The 12,978-nt window shown below is 44.5% G+C and overlaps 1 pseudogene across 1 annotated transcript; it reads left to right on the top strand.

The window, feature by feature from the left end:
• Nucleotides 1–865: 865 nt before the first annotated feature.
• LOC311600415 (histone-binding protein RBBP7-like) lies at nt 866–2,636 on the top strand (annotated as a pseudogene). Its single transcript has 4 exons — nt 866–1,021; nt 1,136–1,402; nt 1,577–2,377; nt 2,541–2,636. The product of its transcript is annotated as a histone-binding protein RBBP7-like (transcript).
• The last annotated feature ends 10,342 nt before the right edge of the window (nt 2,637–12,978 follow it).

The raw sequence follows: 12,978 nt of genomic DNA, 5'->3' as shown, positions 1-12,978 counted from the left end.
TCTCTGCTTCCTAAGTGCTGGGATTAAAGGTGTGTCCCACTGCCCCCCTCCAGCCAGTCAATTTTTGTGGGTGGTGTTGTTGTTACGTTTGTTTAAAAGCTGGACAGTAGTGGTGCATGCCTTTAATCCAAGCACTCAGGAGACAGAGGCAGGCTGGATCTCTGTGAGTTCAAGGCCAGCCTGGTCTACAAAGTGAGTCCAGGGCAGCCAAGGCTACACAGAGAAACCCAGTATTGAGAAACACCACCACCACCACCACCACCACCACCAAAAAAGTTTGGCGTGTTTTTTGAAGTTGACTGTGATTATGTGGCACACACATGAAGGACAGAAAGAACATGTGAGGAGCCCATCTCTCCCACTCCCGTGTGGGTCCCAGGATCAAACCCAGGCTGTTAGGTTCTAAGGCAGGTGCCCTTGCTTGCCATACGCCTAGACCTTCAGAGTGTGTTGTTTAGAAATACTACACAAAACTCATATATGTTGAGGCCTTGTTTTTTACTTGCAGTGCATGATGCAGAATAATACAAAAGACTGATTAAGTGAATGCTAGTTCACATCTATAAGACAGCAACTGGTGATGAGGATTCAATACAAGCATTTAACCATCCTCTAAACAATTAATATTACGTCCTTTTTTTTTTTTTTTTAAGAGAGAGTTTCAAGAGCATCTCAGACTTCAGTATCTGCAAGCTGGGAGGAGGCAGGAGAGAAGGCAGCACCCAGACAGCCAAACCGAGCTCAGGCTTTCCAAGCTAGGGGTGACGGGCCTGGAAAAGGCAGGGGCACCTTGGCTGCTCTTGGCTAGTGAGAGAAGTCTGAGGCGGCAAAGGCGGGGGAGGAGGCGAACTGCCTGCCGTGCAAGATGGCGAGTAAAGAGATGTGTAAAGATACTGTGGAGGAGCGTGTCATCAGAAGAACATAAAATCTGGAAGAATACACCGTTTCAGTATGGCCTGGTTATGACCCATACTCTTCAGTGGCCCCGGCTTACTGTTCAGTGGCCCCGGCTTACCGTTCAGTGGCCCCGGCTTACCGTTCAGTGGCCCCGGCTTACTGTTCAATGGCCCCCGCTTACTGTTCAGTGGCCCCGGCTTACCGTTCAGTGGCCCCGGCTTACCATTCAGTGGCCCAGGTTTACCGTTCAGTGGCTTGTGCTGGGCACTCACACATCTGACGAGCAGAGTCATCTGGTGGTTGCTCGGTTCATATTCCCAGTGATGAAGCACAGTTTGATGCTTCCCATTGTGACAGTGGCAAGGGAGAATTTGGTGGCTTTGGTTCTGTAAGGGGAAAAAAATGAAATTAAGATTAATCATGAAGGAGAAGTAAACCGTGCTCGTTATATGCCATGGAATCCTCACATCATTGCCACAAAAACACCATCTTCTGCCGGGGCTCAGTGGCGCTCGCCTGTTATCCCAGCATTTGGGAAGCAGAGGCAGGAGGATCTCTGCGAGTTCGAGGCCAGCCTGGTCTACAAAGCAAGTCCAGGACAGAGAAACCCTGTCTCAAAAACAAAACAAAACAAAACAACAATAAAAAAAAAAAAAACACCATCTTCTGGTGTATTGAGTTTTTGACTGTATAAAATACCCTCCCAAACCAGATCCAAGTAAAGAATGCAATCCTGATCTTAGATTAAGAGGTGACCAAAAGGAAGCTTGGGTCTTTCTTTTCTAGAGTTCTAATTTGAGTGGACATCTGCTGAGTGCATCTGATGACCATACTGTCTGCCTACGGGATATAAATGCAGGACCAAAGGCAGGCAAAATTGTGGATGCTAAAGCAATCTTTACTGGCCACTCGGCTGTTGTAGAGGACGTGGCCTGGCATCTGCTGCAAGAGCCCTTGTTCGGATCTGTTGCTGATGACCGGAGACTTAAGATAAGGGGCACCAGATTCAATACCACTTCTAAGCCAAGCCATTTGGTGGGTGGACACACTGCTGACTGAGGTCAACTGCCTCTCCTTCAATCCCTACAGCGACTTCATTTCTAGCAACTGGCTCTGCAGATAAGACGGTAGCTTTATGGGAACTTTGTAATCTAAAACTAATATTTCATACCTTTGAATCGCACAAGGATGAAAATTTTCAGGTACACTGGTCTCCACATAATGAAACTATTCTGCCTTCAAGTGGTACTGATCACCGCCTGAATGTGTGGGATTTAAGCAAAATTGGAGGCGAACAATTGGAAGACACAGAAGATAGGCCTCCAGACCGCCTGTGTATTCATGAAGGGCATACTTGCCAAGACATCATCAGACTCCGGTTGGAACCCCAGTGAACCTCGGGTCATTTGCTCAGTGTCTGAAGGTAACATCATGCAGATATGGCAGAGGGCTGAAAATATTTGCAATGATGAAGAATCAGGTGTTACCAGGTGTGGTGGCACACGCCTTTAATCCCAGCACTTGGGAGGCAGAGGCAGGTCGATAACCGTGAGTTCGAGGCCAGCCTGGTCTACAAGGGGAGTCCAGGAAGCTAAGGCTACATAGAGAAACTCTGTCTCAAAAAAAAAAAAAAAAAGGCTCAGATGTCACAGCATCAGAACTGGAGGGACAAGGATCTTAAAGCCGAAGTATGAGGTGTTTCTGGTGAATGTAGTGCTACACGAAAGCTTGATTCATCAAGTGACAACAAGGCATTGTAAGGAAATGTAAGTGGACGGCTTATGGCGGTCCTTGCTCTGATTCTAGCACTTTAAAGTGAGCTGTTGCGTACTGTATCATGTTGTAGCTATTAGGGGGGAAAAGGGAATGTTGCTTAAGGAAGGACATTATTGTTTTAAAATACACATTGCTGGATACTGCCTTTGATTTAACTATTTTTGTTTGTTTGGTTGGTTGGTTGGTTGGTTGGTTGATTGGTTGGTTTTGGCTTTTCAAGACCGAGTTTCTCTGTGTAGCCTTGGCTGTCCTAGACTTTGTAGACCAGGCTGGCCTCAAACACACAACATCCACCTGCCTCTGCCTCCCAAGTGCTGGGATTAAAAGCGTGCACCGCCACCACCACAGGGCAGATTCAACTGTTTTAAGTCATTTTTTCAAACTTGCTTGCTGAAGTTCCCAAATATACAAAGATAACTTTTACACTTTTTCCTTACAACATTTCTTGACTGGTTTTGCAAAAATAAAGTTTTAAAATAAATTAATTAATTAAAAAATAAATAAATAAATGAGAAAGTGTTACAAAATGTAGCTCTGACCAGCCAAGAATTCACTGTGTATCCGGTGGTCTCAAACTCACAGAGATCTGCTTGCTCTTTCACTGGCGTGCTGGGATTAAAGGCATACCCAATATGTCTGCCAGCTTTACATCTTTTTTTTTTTTTTTTTGAGACAGGGTTTCTCTGTGTGGCACTGGGTGTCCTGGAACTCACTCTATAGATCAGGCTGGCCATGAGCTCAAAGAATGATAACAACGAAATCCCCCAGAGACAGTGATAACCATGGTGTATTTTTTTTTCTTATGTATTTATTTATTGCATATGAGTCCTTTATCTGCAGAAGAGGGCATCAGACCATATTACAGTGGTTGAAAGCCGCCATGTGGTTGCTGGGAATTGAACTCAGGACCTCTGGAAGAGCAGGCGGTGCTCTTAACCGCTGAGCCATCTCTCTAGCCTGGAACCATGGTGTCTTACAGTAAGGAATATGTCCCTAGCATCTACAGTATGAAGACTTTGTGAGAGAAGAAAACAGTCAGTAGAAACCACGCCACAGTACAAAAGATTTAAGCTTAGTCTTTATACTCTGGATCAGTGGTTCTCAACATGTGGATCAGGACCCCTTTCAGGCTTAAATGACCCTTTCACAGAGGTCACCATAGGAAAACAGATATTACATTATGACTGACAGCAGTAGTAAAATTACATTTATGAAGTAGTAGCAAAAATAATGTTGGGAGTCACCACACGTGAGGAACTGTATTACAGGGCTGCAGTATTAAGAAGGTTGAGAACGAAATCAAAGAGTTAGGTACACTTAAGGCTCAGGACAAATTAGAGGTGGCGTTTGTGAGCACCATGAAAGAGGCCAGGCCAGCTGTGTGGGGCCACGCTAGCAACTCCTGGAGAAGGGAAACTGACACGGGCTGTACACCCAGGCTATAGCGACATAATGTCAGCCTTTCAGATGCGAATGGAAAACTTCAGTGGAACAGCTGGTTGTTTAGTCTACCCGACATCAAAGCAGGGCTGTTCCGGGGCTTTCAGATGTTTGGCCGAACAGTTCAGTTCGCCTCCTCATCTAAGGGGTCTGGGAGGCAAAGCCACTATGATTTTTGTCAGCTTTAAGCTTGAGGGGTCTTTTTTTTTTTTCATTTCCGTTCTCTCTTAATTATAAAAACATTTCTTGTGAAAACATAAAAGAAAAATTTTTAATGAAAAGCAAAAATACTTTGACTTTATCTCTCTGACACAACTGGTTTTCCTTTCACGAACTTTACAAGCAAATAAAGCTAACATTGCTACCCCACAGTGAACATGTGTTAGTGTGTTAGTGTCCTTTCCACTGCACTAATTGTTATATTTTCATTTTAAAGCAATGCACATTCTAAAATAATTACTGTATAATAGCACCAACTGGATATGCTAGATTTTAAGTTTAACATTCTGGAATTGTTGGAAGTTTTTATATCAAGTTTTTTTTTCAGTAAAATGAATAATGGATTTTAATTATTGATGTTTCCTTCTAAATAATTTATTTGAATAGCCTGTTAAGAATGAAAACATGAGTCAAGGCTACACAGAGAAACCCTGTCTTGAAAAAAAAAAAGAATGAAAACATGGGCTGGAGAGATGGCTCAGTGGTTAAGAACACTGTCTGTTCTTCTAGAGATTCTGAGTTCAATTCCCAGCAACCACATGGTGGTTCACAACCACCTATAATGTGATCTGATACCCTCTTCTGGCCTGCAGATGTACATGCAGATAGAGCACTCATACACATAAAAATAAATAAATATTAAAAAAAAGAACGAAAACATTCAGCCTGGCAGTGGTGGCGCACGCCTTTAATTCCAGCACTCGGGAGGCAGAGGCAGGCAGATCGATGTGAGCTCAAGTCCAGCCTGGTCTACAAAGTGAGTCCAGGACAGTCAGGCCTACCCAGAGAAACCCCATCTGGAGAGGGAATGAAAACATTCGTATGACTCAATAAAGATTTCTACATTCCAAAGAGTTTGTTTTTATTTTTGGTTTTTCAAGACAGGGTTTCTCTGTGTAGCCTTGGCTGTCCTGGACTCATTTTGTAGGCCAGGCTCACCTCAAACTCACAACGATCCACCTGCCTCTGCCTCCCTAGTGCTGGCATTAAAGGTGTGTGCCACCATGCTCGGCTCGAAAGGGATTTTACTAGTGTCTATTGATTTCAACAATGATTGGCTGCCCACAAAAAAAAATTTGCCACACCTTTTCCCCAAGTACTGAAGATTAAACTGAGGGTCTCCCATGCTAGGCAAGCATTCTACCAGTGAGATGCATCAGCCTCCCCCTCCCCCTTTTAGCATTTGCTTGTTCAGATAGGCTCTTATTCCGCAGCCCAGACTGTCCTAGCCGGTTATCTGGACCCAAACTCACAATGTACCCTGCCCCTGCCTCCAAAGTACTAAGCCTGCTGTTCACCACCATGCCCCGTGTTTTATATTTCATTTTGAGACAGTGTATACTAGACTGGCCGGCCTTGAACTCGTCCTCTAGCCCAGGTAAGCCTTGAGCGTTTGAAACTCTTGCCACCCCTCCCCCACATCATCATCATCATCATCATCATCATCATCATCATCATCGCTGGTCAAAGGTGGTGTATGCCTTTAATTTCAACACTCAGAAGGCCAAGAGTAACCTGAAACAAAAGAAGAAAGAGAAAAAGAGAGACAGAGAGAGAGAGAGAGAGAGAGAGAGAGAGAAGAAGAAGAAGAAGAAGAAGAAGAAGGAGGAGGAGGAGGAGGAGGAGGAGGAAGAGGAAGAGGAAGAGGAGAAGAAGAAGGGAAGGAAGAAAGGAAAGAAAGAAAGAAAAGAGTGAGCCGGCTGTGGTGGCGCACATCTTTAATCCCAGCACTCTGAGAGGCAGAGGCAGCAGGCAGATCATTGGGAGTTTGAGCCAGCCTGGTCTAAATATAGCCAATGCAATACAGAGAAACCTTGTATCAAAAAAACAGCGGGGGGGGGGGGGGGGGGGTTGGGGTGGGGAGAAGATGGGGAGGGGAAGACAGAAGGGGGGGGCAGAGTACTGGCTTGGTATCCTGAGAGCTAGGATTACAGTCACCAGGGCAGGCTACCATAACTGTCAGCATAAGCTCGATTCTTTTGTTTGTGTCTGTGTGTAGGTTTGGGCACATGAATGCAGCGTCCTTGCAGGTCAGAACACATCGGACTCCCTTGAACTGGAAGCTACAGGCTGTTGGCAGCCACCAGACGCGACTGCTGGAATCAGAACTCCAGTCCTCTTCAGTAACATTATGTGCTCCTAATGGCTGAGCCATCGCTTCAGCCCCAGGTATGGGGGCTATGATAAATAAATAATATTTGTTTATATGTGAAAATGTTACTGTCTCAGGGTTTGTTTTTTGTTTTTGTTTTTTTTAACAGAGTTAATTCGCTTTATTTTTCTTGTATAAAAACCCTTATGTGGTAGCCGCAGCAGGAGCCTGGGTCCTCTGAACAGGGACTCTGGTGTGTGCTTTGTCTCCATGTATGCCTGGGCACTACATGCGTTCATGGCTCCTACAAATGCCAGAAGACTGCAGCAGATCCCTTGGGGCTGGAGTTACAAATGTTTGGGAGCTACTGTCTGCACGCTGGAGATTGAACTCTGGAAGAGCACCCAGGGCCAAGCCATCTCTCCACCTCCTATTTTGATATTTATAAACTTCATTAGAATTTATTTTTGAAGCAACTAGCCACGTTGGTTTTGTTTTGTTTGTTTTTCTGGGTTTGGGGTTTTTTTGGTTGGTTGGTTTTGGTTTTTTGTTTTTTTGAGACAGGGTTTCTCTGTGTAATTTTCCTGGCTGTCCTAGAACCCTGTTTGTAAATCAGGCTGGCCTTGAGCTCACAGGGATCCACTTGCCTCTGCCTCCTGAGTGCTGGGGTTAGAGGTGTGTTTCACACCCGGCTGAAAAAGTAAATATTTATCCTTAAAATAATTCACATTACCTGTAGGAGAGAAAAATTAGCAATCAAGTAGCTACTAAACAGGTGTCAACTACTCTAAAAGAGAAACAGAATGGGAATATGGCAGCATAGAGTGGCATGCCAGGTGGGCTGGAGAGATGGCTCAGAGGGTAAGAGTACTGGCTGTTCTTCCAGAGGTCCTGAGTTCGATTCCCAGCAACCACATGGTGGCTCACAACCATCTATAACGAGAGCAGGTGCACTCTTCTAGCATGCAGGCACAACACTGTATACATAATAAGTTTTTTTAAATCCTGTTTTAAAAATGGTATGCTTGGCTATTCATTGAGAGAGAGAGATCTGAGGTAGGATCTGTCTCCTTGAGGGAGACAGGCTTAGCTCAGCATCCTAAACAACTCTTTTTTTTTTCTGTTTTGTTTTTTGAGACAGGGTTTCTCTGTGTAGCCTTGGACTCCCTTTGTAGACCAGGTTGGCCTTGAATTCATAGCGATCCACCTGCCTCTGCATGCCAAGTGCTAGGATTAAAGGCGTGCGCCATCACGCCCGGCCAGTTTTGTTTGTTTCTTTCAGGTTTGCCTTTGTATTGAAGTTAGAAAGCAAGAAAGAAAGCTAGAAAAAAAGGAATTATAACCAAGTGCAAATGGGTTTGCAGTTCAATGACTGGAAAGTCCAAAATAAACATGCACAAGACATGTGCAGTGGTTGGTTTTGCGTGTGTGACAATTTGGCACAGGCTAGAGTCATCAGAGAGGAAAGAGCCTCAGAGAAAATGCCTCCATGAGATCCAGCTGTAAAGCACTTACTTTCTCAATTAGTGATCCATGGGGGGCGAGCCCAGCTCTTGGTGGTGGTGCCATCCCTGGGCTGGTGGTCCCAAGTTCTATTAAGAAAGCAAGTTGAGCAAGCCAAAGGGAGCAAGCCAGTAAGCAGCACTCCTCCATGGCCTCTGCATCAGCTCCTGCCTCCAGGTTCCTGCCTCGCTTGAGTTCCAGTCCTGACTTCCTTTGATCATAAACAGCACTGTGGAAGTCTAAGCCAGATAAACCCTTGGCTCCCCTACTTAGGTTTTGGTCATGGTGTTTTGTCGAATCTTAGAAACCCTAAGACAAATGAGAGATTTATTATCCAGAGCAGGCAAGGAGACCTGGGAGTGTTTCCAAAAGCATGCTCTCCCTAACAAAGGAAGCATGGGACTTTAATCAGGAAGTCTACAGATTTGTCTAGGGGTTAGGCCATTCCTAAGCTTGCTCTGTTTACAGCCATGGAAAGTAAAATAATGGGCAGGAATGTTTCTGGGCATACTCTGCACTACAAAGTTATATCCGTAAATTAAGGGAGGCTAGGGACTGAAGAGATATCCCAGTGGTTAACAGCACTGTCTGCTTTTCTAAAGGACTCAGGTTCAATTCCCAGCACTCACATGGCAGCTCACAACTGTCTGTAACTCCAGTTCCAAGGGATCTTGACACCTTCGCACTAATGCACATAAAATTAAATACGTTATTAAAAAATAGGTAAAGATGCCGGGCGGTGGTGGCCCATGCCTTTAATCCCAGCACTTGGGAGGCAGAGGCAGGTCAATCGCGGTGAGTTTGAGGCCAGCCTGGTCTACAAAGCAAGTCCAGGACAGTTAAGGCTACGTAGAGAAACCCTGTCTCGAAAAAACAAAAAACAAACAAACAAAAAATAAGTAAAGGAAGGCTACTCTAAAGGTGCTTTGACCCAGAATCTGCCTAGTACCTAGCAAAATTTGTCTTATGCTTTGTTCACTTTTATTTGGATCAAGCCCATTCTTCTGGTCTCCCATGAACTTCTTCCCCCGCCCCCCAAGACAGGGTTTCTGTATATAGCCTTGGCTGTCCTGGACTCACTTTGTAGACCAGGCTGGCCTCGAACTCACAGAGATCCACCTGCCTCTGCCTCCCAAGTACCCATGAACTTCTTTTAAAATTTGTTTTCAGAAACAAGCTCTTGTCACGTTGCCTCAGCTGGCTTAGAAGGTTTGGACTTCAGTGATCTTCCTACCTCAGCCTCCAGAGTAGGTGGGACTACAGGCTGGTACCAACAAACCTGGTCTATGGATACTTTGAAACACATCCACCTTTAAACTGTGGCTGGAAGGGGTCAGGAGAGTCGGATGGTTGATGGTTCCGTTGGTTAACAGCACTTGTTGCTCCTGTAGAGGATCCAGCCTCAGTTCCCAACACTGACACGGTGGCTCACAAGCACTCGGGACTCTGGTTCCAGAGGATCTGGTGTCTCTTCTGACCTTCGTGGGCAGCATGCATGCATATGGTACACATATATACATGCAGGCAAAAGACTCGCATACAAAAAATAAATAATCTAAAAAGAATTTTGAATACAGCCGGAGTCTAGCTTTGATGTAGAAGTGGAATTATCTTTAGATGTCCCCATGTGACAAATATAAAGGCCACAAAAACATAAAAGTGTTAAAACTCTTGATGTGTGTTTCTTCTCCTAGCCTTGGCATATCTGATTTCTCTGCATCCTGGTTATTTTTGTTGTTGTTGTTGTTGTTGTTGTTTGTTTGTTTGTTTGTTTTTGGTTGGTTGGTTTTTTTGTCACTTGGCACAAGCTAGAGTCATTTAGGAAAAAGACTTTCAGCTAAGAAAATGTCCCCATCATAATGCCTGTTGGCAAGTCTGTAAGGCGTTTTCCTGGTTAATGACTAAGGTTGGAAAACCTAGCCCACTCAGAATAGTATGTAATGATTTAAAAAGAAGAAAAACAGGGGCTGGAGAGATAGCTCAGTGGTTAAGAGCACTGCCTGCTCTTCCAGAGGACCTTGGTTCAATTCCCAGCACCCACATGGGAGCTCACAACTGTTTGTAACTTCAAGACCTGACACCTCTACACCAACACATGCACTTAAAATTAAATTAAATATTTTTTTTTAAAAAGAAGAAAAACAACACAGCTCTCATCTCAAAGGGGAAAAGAGAGAGTTTTCTGGAGCCAAATATGAGTGACAATGGCCTGGTCACAGGAACACAGATTTGAATTACATCATATTCCATGTTCCAGTGTGGTAGCAGTCTCATGAAGTCTTTCTAGTAATAGAATGAAGTCATAAATAAAACATTTCAAATACCTTACGATCAGGTAGGTATGTTAAAGCCAAGCCAGGGACGGGTGTGGTGATGCACACCTTTAATCCCAGCGTTGTGAGTCGGAGGCCAGCCAGGTCTACAAAGGGAGTCCAGGACAGCCAAGGCTACATAGAGAAACTCTGTCTCGAAAAAACAAACAAACAAAAACACTGTCAAATAAACAAACAAATAAAGCCAAGCCAGAAACCTCTGCTATAGACCCAGATGCTATCCAATCACATTCCTTGCTTGTAGGTTGGTAGAAGACAGTGGTCTGTGAGTACATCCCAAAAGGTTTTCAGTGATAGTCACGAGGATGTTAGCTCAGACTCAGAGGTGGGCAGTGAATGGCTAATAAAGAGGTCAAATAGGGGCTGGAGAGATGGCTCAGAAGTTTTAAGAGCACTGCCTGCTCTTTAAGAAGTCCTGAGTTCAAGTCCCAGCAACCACACGGTGGCTCATAACCATCCATACTGGAATCTGATGCCCTTTTCTGGCCTGCAGATGTACATGCAGACACAGCACTCATATACATAAAATAAATAAATCTTAAAAAAAAAAAAAAAAGAGGTCAAACGGAATGTTGCAGGTCTAGAGGCCAATTACCATCTATCCTGTCGGCTGGCAGTGAGCTCTAACCGGTTACTCAGCCTTTAAAGGCTGCTCAGTGTAATAAAATCTGATGCCTCCTCCTGACATGCAGTCATACCTGCAAATAGAGTGCTTATATACACAAATAACTCTTTTAAAAAAAGAAACAAAACAGATATTGGCTATGAAATAAGGATGAATCCTGTGGTCCTTGGCTCACTTTCCTGCATCCTGGCTGTCACCATGCCTAGAACAGGCTTCTCTGTCAAGCCACTGAGCCCTGTCAAGCTCCTGTGCCCCAGTTCTAACTACCTGGTCTCTGCCTCCGCCTCTTCCACTCAACCCGTTGCCCCTTGCCACCAGATGTTCTTTTCAGTATGTATACCTAATGACGTCACGGAGAAAAGGAAAACCTACTTCAGTGTCTCCCACCTCCACCTGGATCAGGTTCAGACTGTGCTGTCTAGTTGTCTGTCACTCAGCACCCTGTACCTGTCATCTTCCCTCATCATGCTGCCCCATCCCCCCCTGCACACACACACACACACACACACACACACACACACACACACACACACACGTTCCCGAGACTCTAGCTTCTCTGTATGTTATTCTTAGAACACACTGAGCTTTCATGTCAGCAAACATTTGCATGTGGGTTTTGTTCTCTTCCCCCCCCCCCACCCCTTTAAAATGTCCTTTGGCCTACAAGCGTTTCTTAAAGAGCCAGTTGAAATATCTCTGCTTACGATTAAAACCATGTTATCTAGTCCAACTCGGTCTAATTAAGCCTTGCTAAAGGAATCACCAGGAACAAATTACCCAAGCTGTTTATCTCCTCCTTGGGGTTGTTTGTTTGTTGTTTGGCCTTTTGGAGACACGGTAGCCGAGGCTGGCCTTGAACTCAATGGTCATTAAGGATGGCCTTGAATTCTGATCCTCCTGACTCTACCCCCAAGGAGATAGAATCTGAGACCTGTACTTCCTGTTTCAATAAATGTGTTTTTTTTTTTAAATTTTTTGAAGTATCAATCAGAGCTGAGAAAGTAGAAGCAAAGGAAAGGGACACCTAAGGAAGAATTAACAAGTGTCACGGGCTTGGAAAGGTCAGTGGTTTTTACTTTAGAACTGTTGAGGCAGCAAGTACAGCGGCAAGATGGCACATTAGGTAAAGGAACTTGCTGCAATGAACACCTGAGCGCCATCCCAGGACCTGCATCGCAGGAGAAGAGGACCAATTGCCAGACTGCCAAAAATTGTCCTCTAGCCATGTATGCACACACATACATACATACACATACACACACACATATACATACATACACACATACATATACATACATACACACACACATACACATACATACATACACATGCATACGTACATATACATACATACACATATACATACATACACACATATACATACATACATACACATACACACATATACACACACACACACACCTTTAAAAAAAGAGGTAACAAAAAATAAAAAATAAAAAAAAGAGGTAACACGCTGGGCATGTTAGGAGGCAGAAGCAGAGGATCTCTGAGTCTGAGTTCAGGGTCAGCCTGGTCTACAGAGCTAGTCCAGGACAACCAGAGAAACCCTGTCTCAAAAAACCAAAACCAAAACAAAACCAAAAAAAAGAGGTAACAGGAGAGATAAGACTGGAAAGGTAGCAAAAGACAGGCTGTGGACAGACAGACTGGTGTGCTTGGCCACGTGGTTTAGGCTTTATCTTTGGAGGATGAAAAACACTGGATGCAAATTTATCAACTAAATCTTCAAATTGCCCAGAAATCGAGATATTCTATGGGGCAGAAGAGATAGCTCAGCAGTTGAGAGTGCTGGCTGCTTTTTTTTTTTTAAGTTTTTTTGAACAGGGTTTCTCTGTGTAGCCCTGGCTGTCCTGGACCCACTTTGTAGAGCAGACTGGCCTCGAACTCGCAGTGATCTGCTTGCCTCTGCCTCCTGAGTGCTGGGATTAAAGGTGTGCGCCACCACCGCCCGGGGAGTACCCAGATTTGATTCCCAGAACCTACATGTTGCTCACAATTGTAACTCCAGTTCCCAGGGGATCTAACTGCCACCTCTGCAGGCACCAGGCACACATGGTGCATAGACATACATG

This window comes from Acomys minous (assembly GCF_964271855.1).
Source record: "Acomys minous genome assembly, chromosome: 6".
Classification (NCBI taxonomy): Eukaryota; Metazoa; Chordata; class Mammalia; order Rodentia; family Muridae; genus Acomys; species Acomys minous.
Note: the sequence above shows the minus strand (reverse complement) of the source record. Positions and strands in the feature narration are given on the sequence as shown.